The sequence below is a fragment of the Grammomys surdaster genome, unplaced genomic scaffold (assembly GCF_004785775.1).
Source record: "Grammomys surdaster isolate TR1022 unplaced genomic scaffold, NIH_TR_1.0 258, whole genome shotgun sequence".
Classification (NCBI taxonomy): Eukaryota; Metazoa; Chordata; class Mammalia; order Rodentia; family Muridae; genus Grammomys; species Grammomys surdaster.
Window position 1 is genome coordinate 40,192 of NW_021604699.1, and position 10,486 is coordinate 50,677.

The following is a 10,486-nucleotide window of genomic DNA, read 5'->3' on the forward strand; positions in this document are numbered from 1 at the left end:
GAAATTCAAGGGACATGTACCATCAAGGCACAAGACTGAGGAGAAGTGGGGCTGGAGAAATGGCTCAGTGGTTAAGAGCACTGACTGCACTTCCAGAGGTCCTGAGTTCAAATCCCAGCAACCACATGGTGGCTCACAACCATCTGTAATGAGATCTGATGCCCTCTTCTGGTGTGTCTGAAGACAGCTACAGTGTATTCATAAATAATAAATAAATAAATCTTTAAAAAAAAAAGACTGAGGAGAAGTGGCGTGGGAATCGTGTATGTGTTGGGAAATAGGTATGATCAAACTCCTTACTTATCTGTAATAATGGGACCCACTATTTTGTGCAATCAATATACACTAATTTAAAAAAGAATTTTGATCTTATTTTTCTGTTCTGGTCCTTGTCTTCCCTTTTCTCTTGGATGTTAAGAAACATTTCCCCTAGATACAGGCAGTTTTGTTTCCAGTTACACAGGAAACCACTGTCTTCCTAAGCGGTTCAACCACAGCTTTGTTGTAATGGCAAATCAAACCCTTATTGTCAGCTCACTTCCTGAGAAAAATAAACCGAAGTCAGCATCATGTGACAAGTCTTAATTGAAAAGAAAATCTTATACTGCTAAAAATCCCACCAACCCAGTAAGAAATGTTACCCTCTCCATAGGAAAGACACCTGTCTCCCCCAACCACCTCGATCCCTCCTGCCCTTGAATTTAACCTTCACTTTTGGGAACAGATTGTCCTAGTTTTCTGGGAGGGAGACAGATTTTGCTTCATCTTGATGAAGAATATTGGCAAAAATTCAAAAATCAAGATATACCTCATATGATATAATACCTATATACTAGAATTTTTTCAAGCTTCATAGACACTTGCTAATGAGTTGGATATAACATGTCCTAATTGTATGGGTGATGAAACCAATAAATAGATGTTACACAAGTTGTCAACGGTCTCAAGAGCCAGCATTCAGCCCAGAGAGCCTGCTCACTCATCTATGCTCGGACACTGTCTTGCACAAAGTCTCACATGGGGAAGGGAGAAAGGGAGAGAACATTCCAAATGTATCAAGACAACCTCTTGGTGACTAAGCTTTGCTACAGATCTTGGAGGTCATTGCTCAGATCCATTTGTCAGTGTTTCTGAATCCTGGAAACTGCTAGCATCTGGAGACAAGGATGAGCAGAGCAGACTTTCCTGCCATAGAATATTTTACCAAGGAAAAGACAGGATGAGGACTCCAAGCCAGACTCCATGGAACAGTTTCAAGAGGAAAGGAGATGGTCGGTCATAGAGCAGATCCCACAGCCATGGAAATGACAACTGTGGTCCCATATTCTGTAATGTTCCTTCAAATCCAATATCCTACAGACTTCATGGACCTGGGAATGCAATAGGACTCACTGGTCAAATGTTGGTGATCTAACTAGGATAATATAAGGTAATTTGGCATAATCTTGTATAGAAAGCAAAGGAAGGCTTGAGTGAGTGAAATCCTGAGGAGATATGTATTTTTATCATGGCCAAGCCCTGACAGACAACATGGCCAATTGACAAAGCTGTTATCCATATAAGCCAGGCGGGACACAGCTGTGTCAAGGATGTGTAAGACCTCAGACACATGGGAAATGGGGAAAGCTGTTCTCCATATGAGCCAGGCTTAAGAGAAATTGCAAGGCTTTTCTCAGGAGTTCCAGTATGACTGTTTAGGAAGACTGATCACTGTGTACAAAGTCTAGCAACTGTATTTCCTCCTCCCCAGTGTGTACAAAAACTAGCAAGTGTATCTTCCTCCTCACCAGTGTTTACAGACTGATATTGCTTATCCAGACCTCCTACACCAGAGCTAGCTAGCTTCTCCTCCAGGACCTACTTAATAAACAGGCTTTAGTTTCAAGTTGCGGAGAACTCCCACAGGATCCCAGTTTCACTGTCTGTGGCCCTTGCCACCACTAACCAGAGTTCTGAGACCCAACAAGTCGGGTGGTGGTAATTTGGGTTCATTGTAACTAGGAAAAAAAAAACCACAATCACAGTACAATTCTAAAAATACAAGAGACAAAGTTGCAGTCAGTGAAACAGATACACAGTTCTCAGAGAGGTGGAAGTTATGTTTACTCACAGAATGGGGGAACTGGGTGCATTAGTTCTTTGTAAGTGTCCACCCTGATCTATTCACAGCACAGTCATTCTTATTCAGAGATTTACAGCCTAATATTGAAGATTGTCAAGGGTTTATTACTGAAGGCTATCTCTTTGACAACCAACCATGTTGCCTGGCAACAATTTCCTTGTTGATTTCCTATCTCTTCTTATCATGGTTTCTGCAACTTCCACAAACCTATCCCTATTCTCTGTTCCCTCCCACATGAAATAAAGTTCCTTTATATTCTGGGCTTGCCAGGCAGCAGGAGAAAATGGTGGCTTTGTCGGGCTTAATTGTGACATAAAAAGCTGGATGCTCTGCTATTATTTCAGCCCCAACTTCGGTTTGAGTTTAAGACATTACTTGAAACTCCTTATTGACTATTAAAGCACCACCCGCAAATCCTGAGACAGCAATCGCGGTCAGGATGGAAGAAAATGGAATGTGAAATTTCATGGTTTAGCTTCACGTGCTGGGCGGATTTAGTCAGAACTAGACTTGCCTACAGGGCCGGGGTGGGGTGGGGTAAGATCTTTGAATAACATAAAGCAGGAGGGTATGGTTCCTTTTTCTAGCGGTCAACATGCTGAAAGAGTCTTAGGGAGAACAGTTGAAATTTAGGGATGTATTGTGACAGAAGTCAGGTTCATTTAAGTCATAAGGAATTTTGTTTTCCTGTGTGTGTGTGTGTGTGTGTGTGTGTGTAGTATGAGTGCATGCATATATGTGGTATGCGTGCAGGTACATGTATGTGGTGGCCCAAAGTGTCTTCCTTGATTCCTTATATATCAAAGCAAGAGTCTTCTCCCTAAACGAGCAGCATGCCATTTCAGCTGGTCTAGCTAGTCAGTTTGCTTCAGGGATCATCTGTAAGGATTACCAGTGGCTGCCATGCCTACCCAGCTTTTACATGGGTCCTTAGGCTCTGAACACCTGCCTTCACATTTGCCTGGCAAGGACTTTACCCTCTGAGCTATTTCCTCAGGCCCCCGAAAGAAAGTTTGACAGCTATTCCTGGTGGATCTCAGAGCGTCAAGGCTCAGAGGTCTGATAATGTCTGAAATTCTGTAGCCAAGCTGCATCCGTTGCCTTCACATTTGACACTCTTGCATTCGAAGATGAAATGTTTAGAGCTAATGGTGCCATTTACATATTAGTATGCATGTATAATATACATATTATATGCTCCAATCACAGACTGTGGAGACTTTGCAGGCTAGATCCAAGTGGCAGAAGTATGGTGGGCAAAGTAATGTCTAGCCCCCAGTTCCTGTGGAGCTCCGTTTAGTGTTCTTCTGGGACATGAACAGCCTCCACTACATTCACTTGCTAAGCAGTAAGCTGACCCAACACAGCTTCCCTGCCATGATGGTTCTCCCAAAGTTTTACTCCCTTAAAGTTCTTTAGTCATAGGAACACAAAAGGAACCAGTAGAGGCCTCTTTAAGATGACAGTGCTTGCCATGAAAATAATAATCTTTAGTTGTCATTTACTTCGTAGTGATGATCTATCGCTTCTATTTTTGTGGAGATGAAGAATACGAGTCCAATATTTGACAGAAGAGGGATCCTGAGGGCCTTGGGCTCAGGAGAAAATGACAAGGTGATGCCTGACTGGGACAGCCTTGTTGTACTGTGACTTATATAACAATGAATCCACAGATAACGAACAATCAGAGACTTATTTTGGTTTCCCCTCCATCCTCATCAGCATCCTACTTTCATCATCCAAAGATCTGTAATTATCTAGCCTCCTAGGGGATTATTAAATCTATGCACATAAGAGATTCAAAATACACTGAGACAAAACTGATAAAAATGAAAGGAGAAGTTGTCAAATCCACTATTATAGTAAGAGGCCACGGCACATGTGTCTAGGGAGACAGGACTCTTGAAACAAACTAGCTTTGTAAGGAGGATAACTGAGTTGGGTGGTTAACTGAAGGACAGTTCTTCTGGGGACCTTGGATCAATCTGGTTCCTTACCTACTTATTCTCAGAAATAAACATTTTCAGTATTAAGAATATAACAGCTTGAGAAAGAGGAGACTCTTCTAGAAACAAGCTGTCTTTCTGAGCTTTAGTTCAGCTTGTCAATTAGCCCTGGGAAAATAAAGTCCAGGATAGCATGCTTTCTGGGCTCTATCAGTGGTGGGGCATGGTAGGAAATCCATCTACTCTGTTAAGCATTCCTGAGCCTTAAGGCTCAGTTCCCAGGGCACCCTGCACTTCCAGTCTCTTGCTGCCTGCAATATGATGAATATGTTGTATCTTGCTGGATGCAGGTAAGTTGATATCAGTGCACAGTAAGATGGCTCTACAAAACCTTCCTAGATCTGTTTCCAGCAAAGATGTTAAGAGAACTAACTGAATGTCATGGGAGTTTAAATACATACAGCAGAGGAGCTAACTTTGTTACTCACATGTTATGAAAGTGTCCTGTCTTGTTACAGCTTCTGTATCTACAATTCTCTCTTTAAAACTGCTATTTCCGTGCTTGCAAGACACAGTATGAAGCAATTAATTTAATGAGAGCTTGGCGTTCTTGAGCCTGCTTTAATGGAAAAAGTCATGATCAAATGCATCATCTGTCAAACTGTAATTCTGATCTTTTTATCTCCACCACGGTCAAGTTGCTGTTACACTGCAGGAATTAGATTAAGTGACTCAGATGTTCCTTTCCTGTCCTACGATGATTATGTCCCATGGCTGAATCAGAGATTGTTACCCAGCTCCACGTATTTATGTTTTAAAACACAGGGAAAACAGTCCTCAGAAGGAAGTCATGGAATTAATGTTTAACACATCTGGCTTTGCAGGTGTCAGAACAGCTGCACCTCGACCACAGCAAAGCAATGCCAGCCATTTCTACAATACTCACAACCAGAAAGAAACACTTTTACTCTAACCAGGAAGGAGACTACTGCACAGGGCACTTTGAATTCTGTAACAAACACTTTCCCTGTATCCTGGCATTTCGCCAGTTAGTACATGTTACATATGATGGTGCTGCCATAGATTATAATGGAGCCCCCACATTCCCATGGCCTAGCTCCATTATGTGCCATGTCTCCCTTGTGTCTGTGATGCAGCTACAGCCAAGAAACATACTGCACTGCCTGGGATGCAAAATACACTGCTTGCTTAATGATAGGACATGTTTGTTTTGAGGCAGAATCTCACAAATTAAAGGAGTCTGTTCCCAAGCAACAGCAAAGAGTATAGTATGATACCAGCACTGTGGTAAGGTTTTAAAGTCATTTTTGGAAATAACCAGACAGAGAGGATGGCATACATTGGTAATCCCAGGACTCAGAAGGCTGAGAAGAGGCGCTCAGCACTGCAAGGTGAGACCCTGTTCATTTCAGTCCTCAGTGATGAGATTCCATTGCAATTAAGTTCCTACAGATGAAGAAAGGGGAAAAGAAAAGATAATAACTTTGACCATGAAATGGCCCAGCTAGAATTTGAATTCCCGCAGATTCATTTGAGGTCCATGTTCCTCACTGTGCATGGATGGCTGGGTAGAGGGCAAAGGTTGGCAGGAAGAGTGCACAAAGGGCTTCATTCCTCTTATAAAGTCCAGTTCCTAGGCTGTCCATTCTGTCACAGCCTATGTGGGTGGCACAGGTGGAGATGTGCAGGACATGAACTGTGCGCCCCCTGGTGGCTCTGAGTGTAGCTGCTAAACAGGTGGTGTAAGTTTCCAATTTTCACATGCACATATACATTTGAAAAATATCCAGTGTTGGGGTCTGGTCTGGTACTGCTATGTATTCAAATGCTAAATACTGGCCCCCAAGATCTGGTTGTTCTTGACAAGCAGATCCTCATGTACACTAAGTGATGCTATGTAAACTTTGCTCCCCAATGTAAAGCTATTGGTTAAATAAGAGTGTCTCTACAGCCAATTACTGGGGAGGCAGGGTTACTGGGCTGGGAGTTGCAAGTAGGGACTGCAAGGGACAGAGAGAAGGAGAGTGAAGGAGGAAGATGGAGAGAACAGGAGATGTGATGGGCCAGGAGAACATGCCCCAGTGAAATATCCCACCCCATCCCCAGGATAGACTTCTGGAGAACAAGTAACCTGAGCGAGACTCAAACAGCAAGTACCATGGGAGGCACAGCTGGGAAGCAGCCAGTCTAGCTTTAGAAAAATAGATTAGTAACTGTAAGAGCTTATTAAATAAATCTATAGAATTCTGCCTCAGTTACTGGGGGGCTGACCAGGTCCTATCAATAACTAACAGAGTTTATTAAATTTCATTTACTGGGTTGTAACCCAGAAAAGACATACTGAACCACTCACAGCAGGTACCACTGAGGAAAATTAGTTTTTCTCTCTTCGTTTTTGCACAATTTTTATAGTGATCGAACACTGCTTTTGCAACCAGAAAAAGTGGCTCTATTTTAAGGGGGTTACTTTATCTGTCCTGTTGATCACACACACTCAGACAACCTTGGCCTGCATTGGTCACTGAGGCAGGTAGACTGGACTGAGATGCAGCTTCAAAGTTTGCTCCAGCCTCAGCCTGACCCCTGCTGGAGAGCAGCTTTGGAGAAGCTTGATTTTCAGACATCTACATAGACCTCAGGGAAACATTATCCATTCATTTTATTATTTAGCAGATATGTACTTTTACATTCTACATGCTAAGCATGATAGAAATACAGAAACAAACCAAAGGCAGAGTTCATTCAGAAACTATACAAGTTTTCTGTTTCTAGCATGCTCTTTATCCTGTCCTCCTTACTGACAAGCTCAGTTTTGGCTGCCATTGGAGGAGTCTCTCTGGGTGTGTGTGCAGCTTGTAACTAGTGGCTAAGAAGCTACCAACTTGAATTTGTTGTTTATGTCTGGCCATTTTACTGTTCAGATATTTTCTCTAGTGCCTGAAACATGCAGGAATAGCCTCCTCTAAGATAGTAGTTGTATTCTCCACATCTTCCTTTACCTCCATGTCTGTGTGTGTGGGTGGGTGCAAGTGATGGGGCACACATACATATGCGTGCAAGTGCATGTAGAGACACAACACTGACAGCAGTTATCTTTCTTAATTACTCTCTGTTTTATAAGTCAGGTCTCAACTAAACCAAACTTGCCAATTCTGGTCAAGCTAGCCAGCTTGCCCCTGGAATCCCATCTCTGATTCCTAAGTCCTTGGGTTGTAGGTGGTCATCATTTCTAATGTGTGGTTCCTGCATGGGTTCTAGGGGTCTGCAATGCAGCCATGTATATCAGAGAACTTTGTGAAGTTGTTTCTCTCCTTCCACCTTTACACAGTATGGGGGTTTGAGTGAGAATGGCCCCCATAGGCTCATGCATTTGAACACTTGGTCCCCAGTTGGTGGAACTGTTTGGGGTACATTTAGGAAGTCTGGCCTTGTTAAAGGAAGTATATAACTGCAGGTAGGCTTTGGGAGTTTGAATAAAATTTTATGTGTATGAGCATTATGGCTACATGTGTGTCTGTGCATTGTGCCAGAAGGTTTCAGATCTCCCTGGGACTGGAATTGGCCAATGGTGAAACATTATGTTAGTGCCAGGAATCAAATTTGGGGCCAGTGCTTTAACTGCTGGAGTTTCAGTTGCTTTCTCTACTTCTGTTTGTGGTCTGAAGACATGAGTGTTTAGCTTCTTGCTCCAGAAGCCATGCCCTACCTCGGCTATCATAGACTCTCATCTCTCTGAAACTATTCCAACTCTTAAGTTGCCTTAGCCATAATGTTATCACAACAGAAAAGTAACACTGAAAATACATGTGGGCTCTAACAACTGAACTCAGGTTTCTAGGCTTATATGAAGCCTCTATCTGTTGAGGCCTCTCCTTAATCCTATCTAGAACACTAGACTTTCAGTATCACAGTATTAATAAAAGCTGGGTTCTCATTTAAAATTGACAAAATGTCTTAGTTTGAAGATGTGTATCTTGAAAAGATGATCTTTTTTTTTTTTTACAGCAACTGAAGGTTCTCTGCAAGTCATTTATATAACATCATTGAATTTTAGAGTGCTTCACCAGGGTAAAAAACAAACAAACAAACAAACACCCCTGGGACATAACAAGTGAACAGTTTGGTGGTGTTTGCAATGCTCTTCAAATATAACATGACCTTAACACACGGCAACACAGATCAGCTGCCTCCAGCTGGCAAACACCCTGACTCCCTCGTACAGAGTCCTACTGTTTTTTTCCTAGGTGTGTTGTGGTCTACATTGTTTTGGCCAGTGAAGATCTACCTTTAAAAAACAGAAACAAAAACAACTTGCTTTCCTATTTTAAGATTTGTTGGATCACCCAAAAAGCACTTCCTGACTTCCAACTGAGGACAGACACCACGCCTGTTTCACATACCATGATGTCTTCAGCTAAATGCCCAGTAAGATGAGAGTAGATGGTTCTACAGCCTACTAGCTTGACAGATAGTGTTTATGGATTTCTCTGGTAAACAAGGAAGTTGTTAGCACATGATGCTGAGGGTCAGAGATGATAAAGTTCAATGAAGAAAGCCTAGAACCTGTTTATTGTCTGAAGAAGCTGTCTCAAAGTCTTGGGGAACACTCACAAGGCCAGGGACAATCTCTTCTTACTCCAGGCCACAGCAGGACATCTTAACTGTAAAACTCCAAGTAGAGCTGACAGTTTGGGTCCCACTTGGTCACCAGATCAGAGGTCACACCTGACTGTTTCCCTGCTTGACATTCAACACTCAAGGCACTGAATCTTCTCCCACAGGCAGACAACAGAGGGAGCTCCCACTATCCATCCGAAAAACCCTAAGGACTGGACTTTCAGGGTTTTCAAAAAATAGCCCGAACAGGAACAAAGCCAACACAACACACTACCCTTCTATACCGTGCTCAGTTTCCAACTTCATGCCTGACATGAGGGGGGGAGGAAGCAATACAAGAGACCAAAACAGGAAAAAAACTAGAAAAAAATTAAAAATATTAAGTTAAGCAGTCATCAAACAAGTAATACAATAAATACAGGCTTTGAAAAAAGGGAATAGAGAACAGAAGGAAAGAATGGGGGAGGAAGGGGAAGGACCGGACAGGGAAGAAAAGCAGGCCCTGGGAAATTTAAGACAGGATGGCAGCAATGAAGGAGCAAAAAAACTAAAGGTGAAGAAACTTCCCAGAAACTACAGTAAGAAGGAAAAATAAACAGGGCTGGGGCTAGAGCAGAGGGGATGGTAGCAGTCCATTCCTCTTTGAAATCCCCACTGGCCCTCCAGCTCAATCTAACCACACCTCTGCACCTTTTCCACCTCATTTCTCACTCAGTTTTCTACATGGCACGACACTAACTTTTCATTCAATAAATGCAAATGTCTCCTTTGTTCACTGGTGTTTCCAACATCAACAAGATTGCTTAGTGTGAAGCAGGCAACATTTAATGGGTTAAAAAAAAAAGAAGATAGAGATATTGTAGAACTGCAAGTCAGGGATTTCTGTCTAGGAAGGTCCTACCAAATGCACACAAAGACTATTGAAGACTTTCTATATACCAGAAACAGAAGGCTCTATAAGCTTGTAGTAGTTACAAACCAAAGATACCAGATCATCCTCAGACTTCTAAATAGCAAGGTGGGAAAGTAGAAGACAACAAATAATGCCTTATCTACAATGTATTCCCAGCCAAACCATCAGACAAGCCTAAAGGTAGACAGACCACAGTACCATGTGCAGTCCTTAAGGGTCTAGAGTGGCTCTTTTCAGCGTTCTTCAGTGACAACACTACTGAAGACAGTATGCTGCCTGCGCAAGGATGAATAGTCTCTATAGTACGCTGCTTTTCTGGGTTGATGAAACTAGATGTCCCAGCAGCAGGACGATATGTGCAGAAAACAGGTATTCTCATTAGGAAGGCAGAAGCACTCCCAGGAAAACATTTAACATCAACTCTGGACTGGCTAAGGAATCTCTCTAAGGAGAGATCACATAAAGGAGTAAGAAGTGACCTATTATTCCTGCAGAAATGTGCACAGACTGGCCCTTGAAATGCATCTGAGAAGAATTGGCATCCAGTCGAAAGACAGTAAGCCAAGTGATAGTGGCATAACTTCAGGAAACAAAAAAAGTAAAGCAGGAAACGATTTAGAAACAGGGCTACATGTAAATAAGGCCTACTGGCTTTGGGGTGGAATGTGCTAGGAACGCCAGAGTCTCTCACAGGCCACATAAAACTACACAGGTGTAGTCCTTTAAATAATAAAACGAGCTGGGGGCAGTGGCATATTGCTGTATAATCCCAGCACCACAAGAGCTAAGTGGAAAGGACCACAAGTTCAAAGGCAGTCTGGGCTACAAAGTGAGATTCTCCAACAGGGGAAAAAAACCTAATTTTCA